Below are 7,363 nucleotides of genomic sequence, written 5' to 3'. Positions count from 1 at the left end.
GGCTACTGGGATCGCCAGCATGATCCGCATCTACATAGCAGCACATACTCCCGTGTTTACTGCTGGACAACACTAGACCTTTACTGCTAGTACCTTGCAAATACCTCAGGACTCGTTTTATTCCTTGCCAATCTGTCTCAGTAGGCTGTTCTACTTTTCGACTTAAGATGCTAACAGCATTACAAATGTCAGGTCTTGTTACCTTAACAAGATATTGCAACTGTCCTATGATGTGTCTGTACCTAGCAGGGTTTTCACAAGCTGTCTCTGTGGTTTCTTGTTGAAATGATGTTGTCATGGGAGTCCCTACTGCCTTACATTCAGACATCCCACATTCTGCTAGTATTTGTTTTATGTTTCCTTCCTGTTTTAACACGAAACTCCCGTCTGAACCCCGTATGACCTCTGTACCTAAATAATGACTTACAGGTCCCAAACTTTTCGTTACCACATGTTGTTTCAGACTATTATGGAACTCTCTTTCATCTTCCTCCCCATGGGAAAAGTACAGGATGTCATCTACATAAACTAGGCAGTATGTGAGCCCCCCCTTTGTTTCTTTCACATACACACAGGGGTCTGCCACACAACGCTTGAAATTCATTGACTGCAGAACATCATCTAATTTTTCGTTCCAACAGCACGCACTCTGGCGCAGACCATAAAGGGATTTCTGTAACTTGCAAACTAGACCTGGCTGTGTTTCACATCCGGGAGGCTGTTCCATATAGATTTCTTCTTTTAACTCCCCATGTAAAAACGCTGTGCCGATGTCATAGTGGCTTACATGCATGTTTTCTATGGCAGCTATTTTTAGCAAAACCCTGATTGACTCATGTTTCACCACAGGAGCGAAAACTGCATCGTAGTCCGTCCCGAATTGCTGTGTAAAGCCCTTAGCTACTAGGCGTGCCGTATACCTTTGTATCTGTCCTGTACTCCGCTTACGTTTAAATATCCATTTACACCCTATAGCTTTCTTCCCTGGGGGCAGAGGTACTAGCGTCCATGTGCCATTTTTTCGCATTGCTTCCGGCTCCTCTTTCATCGCTGCATGCCATTCATTCTGTTCGGCTATGGGTAATTGTTTTATATCCCCGAGGCTTGAGGGCTCTTTGTCCTGCTCTGTTTTATTAGCCACAACATCAGCATCAATCACTGGTGACTGTGCTTTCACTGACTGCGTTAGGTTAATCCCTATTGAACCTCTATGTGTCCTGTCTGTGTCTTTACTGAGGACTCTCAGCTGCATATAGAACAGTGACTTCTTTACTATCCCTTTCATGAATATTTTTTCTCCTCTCATAATATGCACTGAACCCCTTTTGAACATTACAATGAACCCCATTTCATTGAGTTTCGACACAGCCATAATGTTGACTTCAATGTCAGGAACAAACAGCACATCTGTCATAATGGTATTGAAACCTGCTAATTTCACTGTTCCTCTACTTTTGATAAGTTTCTTAGATCCATCAGCCATTATCACATGATCCTCTACGTCACAAAATGTATGAAACATAGATTTATCTTTGATTATACTATTTGTTGCCCCACTGTCAATTGCCCATAAATCTTTACAGTTATTTCCCTGCTCATTGTTAATACATTGCTTATTCTTACTAGCATAGATCACCTGTACACATGGTTTTCTTCCTCTTTCTCTTCTTCTTGCTTCACAATTCCTTTGAAGATGTTGCTTGGAACCACAAACATAACACGCCTTTTGTCCATACAGTCTCTCTTGTGCAGCTTTGTTGTTCTGTTTTTCCACGTTGTGTTTAGACTCAGTCTTTTCCTGCTTTGCCATTTCCTGCCTCCTTTGGAATTCTTGTAAAAGTTTGCCTTCTATATAATCCATATTGAGATTTGCATCGTCCATTGCTTCCAAAGAGCTCACCAGACTATCATAACTTGAATCTAGTGAAGCTAATGTGATATACACTTTTTGCGTTTGAGAATGTTCAATTTCACGTTCTGACAACTCAGTAAACAGTCTGTTTATTTCCAACAAATGCTCTGACATGGTTATATCTCCAGATAAGCGCATCTGATACAATCTTCTGGCAAGATATATTTTAGAACTGGCAGTCTTTTTCACATGAATATTTCTTAAAGTTTCCCAGGTTTCCTTTGCTGTTACTGCGTCACGTACGTGCAGTAGTTGAGAATCATCAATAGCAAGAACGATTAGCGCCTTTGCCCTCTCATCCAGCCTTCTCCAATCTGCTGGAATTGGCACTACGGCAGGTGGGTCTTCTGCGATAGCTTTCCACAGGTCTTCTTTCACTAGCAGAGCCTGCATTCTCTGTTTCCAAGTGCCATAATTTTTCCCTGTCAGCCTTTCCAAGGGAATCCCGGCCGATAACGTAACAGACATACTTTCACTTTTCACAGTTCACCGCCTTTGTAATTAGAGCTTCTCACCTCTGTCCTTCAGTCAGGTTTTTTTTTCCCCATGGCTCTCTCACAGCTTTCAGCTCAGCTTTCGGTTTCTCCGTCTCTCTGCTGTTTTACTCGCTGGTCTGCAGTTCTGGCTTTTCTCTGCCGCTTTTCTGCAATCCTCAGCACCAGGTAACCATCAGCACCAGGTAACCATTCTCTGCTACCACTTGTTGGATGTTGTATCTGGCGCAAGCAGATGCCCAGGATGCAGAACAGTATAGTGACAGGCTAGATGCCAGTTGAAGCAATGAGCCGGACAAGCAATAAGTTTTAAGAGTCACTTTACTGACAATAGAATATATCACAAGCTCTCTCTCTGTACAAACTCCTCAACCCCCACACCGACTGGCCAGATCTGCTAAGTCTTATAGATAAGGCCAGCTGGTTGCCTTGGATACTTGTCCTTGAGATCTGCACGGACTCTGTGCTTCTTGGCCTTGTAACTCTGCTGTGGAAAAATACATTCAGGCACTCTTTCTTTGCCAACATGTAGCAACTCTATTGGTATGCCATCTGTTCCTGGTGATTTGTTTCTTCCAAGTATTTTAAGAGCAGCTTTCACCTTGCATTCTAAAATTTCTGGTTCTTCATCATACGGTTCCTCCGTGAATTAATCTGTCATCCTGGCATCTCTTTTATAGAGTTATTCAGTGTATTGCTTCCATCTTCCTTTTATTTCATCTCGGTCAGTCAGTGTGTTCCCCTTTTGATTATTCAACAACATCCCTATTCTTGGTTTAAATTGTTTTTTATGCAGATTCTTTATGCAGATTTTCACCACCATGGGACCATCAGCAATCAGTGCATTTATTGCAAAAAGCAGAAAAGAAATAAACAATCCTTTATTGTCACTTGGAGGAATGTCATCTCTTTTTTTAAACCACCTCTGAATGTCTCTTACCACAAAAACCCTATGAACAGAGTATCCAAAATGCAACACGAGATAGTGCTGGAAGATGAGACCCCCAGGTCAGAAGGCACTCATTGAGCTACTGGGGAAGAACAAAGGACAAGTACGAGTAGCACTATGACTATTGATGCAGCTGGGTCAAAGCCGAAAGGAAGCCCAGAGGCTGATGCGCACAGATGCGAAAGGAGAGTCCGGAGTTGTACGACGCACACAATAGGAACATGGAATGTGAGAAGCATGAACCAGGGAAATTAGAAATTGTCAAGCAAGAAATGGAACGTATCAACATTACAATACTTGGTGTGAACAAACTAAAATGGACGGGAATGGGACATTTTCAATCAGGCAACTACAAAATATTTTATGCAGGAAATGAGAAATTAAGAAGAAATGGGGTTGCTTTAATAGTGAGAAGTGATGTAGCAACTAGGAGCTAGTTTTTTTGTTATTTTATTCATAGAGAAAGGGTGCATGTACCTAGAATGGAATACCTTCATTGTGTTTTCACAATGATTGATGCTGACTTAAGGGAACACTATCCCAAATTTTTACGCAGTCTTCATAATTAATATCTTCCCCCAAATCTTACTCCAAGCACATTTTTAATCGTCTCAGGAGCCCTGTTTCTTCTTATGTCAACATACCATGGATTTTAGAAATAAACAAAGGCTTTCCATTAGCCATACCTGGAGGGAGAATGGGTTGATCTGCCAATCAGTTGTGAAATCTCTTTGAAGCTGAATTCTAGGGTAAAAACACACCCCCTGTTCTGCCTGTTCCAGTGCATCTCGACCTCTCTCTTCTGAAAATGGGGGCACATGATGCTAGTCAAACCCCACCTCTTTTTACTGTAAAACTTGGTGGAAGCAGCTTGTGTGCATTTTTTTTAAAATCAGCTTCCAAGAGATTTTGCAACTGATTGGCAGATCAACCCTTTCCCCCTCCAGGTGTGGCTAATGGAAATGCTTTGCTCTGACGACTAGTGTGTTCACAGCCCTAAAAAACACACACCAATGCACTTGAACCAGCAGAACTGTGGGTATGTTTCTATCCCAAGCCTCTGTGTCTTCCAAGCTCAGAAGGAGACTAGACAAAGACTAAGGCAGGTGAAAAATGTAAAAATAATGCCTCTCCTTCTGAAGCATCACTAGCTAATTGTTTCTATGACAGCACACTGTATTTGGCCAACTCTTCAGACATGTAAAAGGATGCTCAACAGGCTTGGCTAGGGCCATTAATTCAACAAAACGACTGGTGTGAACACTTCAGCAGTTCCTTCTACTACAAAATCCCATTTTACAGATATAACACCACAGGCTTGGAGGGGACCCGAAGGTAGCATTCAAACCCACCCACTCTCATCCTATAATAATATGTATCAGACCTCCACCTACTATTTCCAAAGAGTTGTACATATTTGAGAACCAGAGCTTGGAAGATTACTTTTAAAAAGTAATAAATTACAGTTACAATTACTTGGCAAAAAATTAGTAATTACAGTTACAATTACAATTGCTCTGAAAGTAACTGATTACTTTGCTTTTTCTCAAAAGTAATCACTACAATTACATTTCAGTTACTTTTTTAAAAAAATGCCTACAAGGTGCTGGCCTTGGCAGCTTCACATCTAAGTAGACTAAAACAATATTAAAACTAAACACACACACACAGGGGGTAGTAGAAGGGTCCAAATCCCCACATAGCCATGAAGCTCACTGGGTGACCTTGGGCCAGTCACTGCCTCTCATGAAAACCCTATTCATAGGGTCACCATAAGTCGGAATCAACTTGAAGGCAGTACATTTATTTTTTATTTTGAAGATGATGATTATGATAATGCAGCATTTCAAATTAATTCTGTATGACAAGCATTCCATGCCAAGCTTGGAAAACCAAGGAGGAGGTATAAAATGTAGACAAAAATACTTTTGACAAAATGCCGTTTATCCTTTATATCTATATCTATAATTAACAATACAGCTGAATGATGTATGTAAAGTATTTTTTCTTTCCCTTTTTTATTAGTATTTTAGTACTATTACTAAAGTTCTGATGAAAGAATAAAGCATTCATTAGCCAAATTCAAATGATTAGAACACAGCACATAAATTTCACTGAAGTTGGAGTTTTTGCCATAGAAAAGGCAAAAAACACATACCCTATGATAGCCCAATAGACAATCAGAACTAATATAAAACCCTATTGCTTCTCATTTGCAAATGTTGCAAGATCTAAGGTAACTCTAGATCATGTGAGTTCAGGTGATGCATGTTATGTAAATTTGTATAGATATTAGCAGAGATTGTCAACAGTCTGAGATGTGTGTGTGCCAATGTGTGCGTTTACCTAAGTGGCAGGCTTTTACCCTGCACTGAGATCACTGAGACTTAAGACTTAGTAAAATAAGAAAAGCTATTTTATTTATAGAAATACACAGTAGATAGGAAAGGCATACCTAGTTCTAACTAACTTGGAGGTGCAACACTCAGGTTTGGGAGTTGCCCTCATGGCTCAGGAGGGAGAGAGCAGAGACAAAGGTGTCTCCTCTCTCTTGGATTACTTTATTGCTTAACTGCATTCTGTGTTTGCCTCTATAATTCTCACTTTTTTTTACCCACTGTTTGAATGTCTTTTGGGAATGCCTACTGATTATTTGTTATCATTTTGGGCTGATTACCTTCAGCTATTATCTCACCAAAGTTGCATACACATGACAGATTTAAAGCACATTTCCACCACCACCCCAAAAAAGAATCCTGGGAACTGTAGTTTGTTACGGGTGCTGGGAATTGTAGCTCTGTGAGGAGTAAACTACAGTCCCCAAGATTCTTGGGGAAAAGCCATGTGCTTACATGTATGGTGTCTACTGGGAGACTCTTACGGATTGATTCTATACTCCCAGAAGTAAATCCTATTTACTGCTATGGGAATTACTTCCAAGTAAGTATGCTTGGAATTGCAGCTTTTAGGTCATGCTTAATAGCCACCTTGTATCAAATTGAACAGTTTCCAATCAGATTTAAATACTAACCACTTAAACTGGTCAGAGTGTCATTCCCTCTATTTCTGAAGCTCAGGCTAGAAGTGTTGTTGCTTATGTAGCCATGGTATCACCATCCATACCACACATAATAAGGAGTATTAGTGGGCAAGAGGGAACCCCAAGTGTTGCAGAATGCTCTGTTATGGAATGCTCAGTGGCAGAGAGAGAGCGAGAGAGAGAGAGCGAGAGAGCGAGAGAGAGAGCGCGAGAGAGCGCGCGAGAGAGATGTCTCAGCTAACAGAAAATTATAGAATAGTAGAGTTGGAAGGAACCTTTAAGGTCATCGAGTCCACACCCCTGCTCAATGCAGGAATCCAAGTTAAAGCACACCTGACAGGTGGCTGTCCAGCTGCCTCTTGAATGCTTCCAATGTTGGAGAGCCCACCACTTCCCTAGGTAATTGGTTCCATTGTCATACTGCTCTAATGACTGACAGTCCTTTTTTGAGTGTTGAAAGGTGTTTCAAATAAAATTCTAACTTTTACAATAGTCCAGATTTTTTTAATGTCCATATGATTGATGGGCAGGCTGGAAAGAAAAATGACTCACTAAGGCTACATCCACACCAGACATTTATTCCACTTTAAACAGTCATGATCTCAGAATCCTGCGAAGTGTAATTTGTGAAGGGTCCTGAGAGTTGTTAGGAGACCCCAATTCCCCCCACAGAACTCCAGTCACAGAATTGTCTGAGAAGAGGGGCTCACTGTTAAACCACTCTGGACATTGGAGCTCTGTCGGGAGAATAGGAGTCTCCTAATAACACTCAGCACCCATCACAAACTACACTTGCCAGGATTCTTTGGGGGAAGTCATGACTGTTTAAAGTGGCATAAATGTCTGGCATGGGTGTGGCCAGAAGGTCATCCAGCGAGTTCATGGCTGTGGTAAGATATGAACTCAGAACGTCCCAGCTGCACCCAGCATGGAACTACACTTTCAGCAGCAAATACCAGAAAACCAAC

Source organism: Rhineura floridana, chromosome 1, assembly GCF_030035675.1.
Source record: "Rhineura floridana isolate rRhiFlo1 chromosome 1, rRhiFlo1.hap2, whole genome shotgun sequence".
Lineage (NCBI taxonomy): Eukaryota > Metazoa > Chordata > Lepidosauria > Squamata > Rhineuridae > Rhineura > Rhineura floridana.
The sequence above is the reverse complement of the archived record's forward strand: the minus strand, read 5'-3'. Positions refer to the sequence as shown.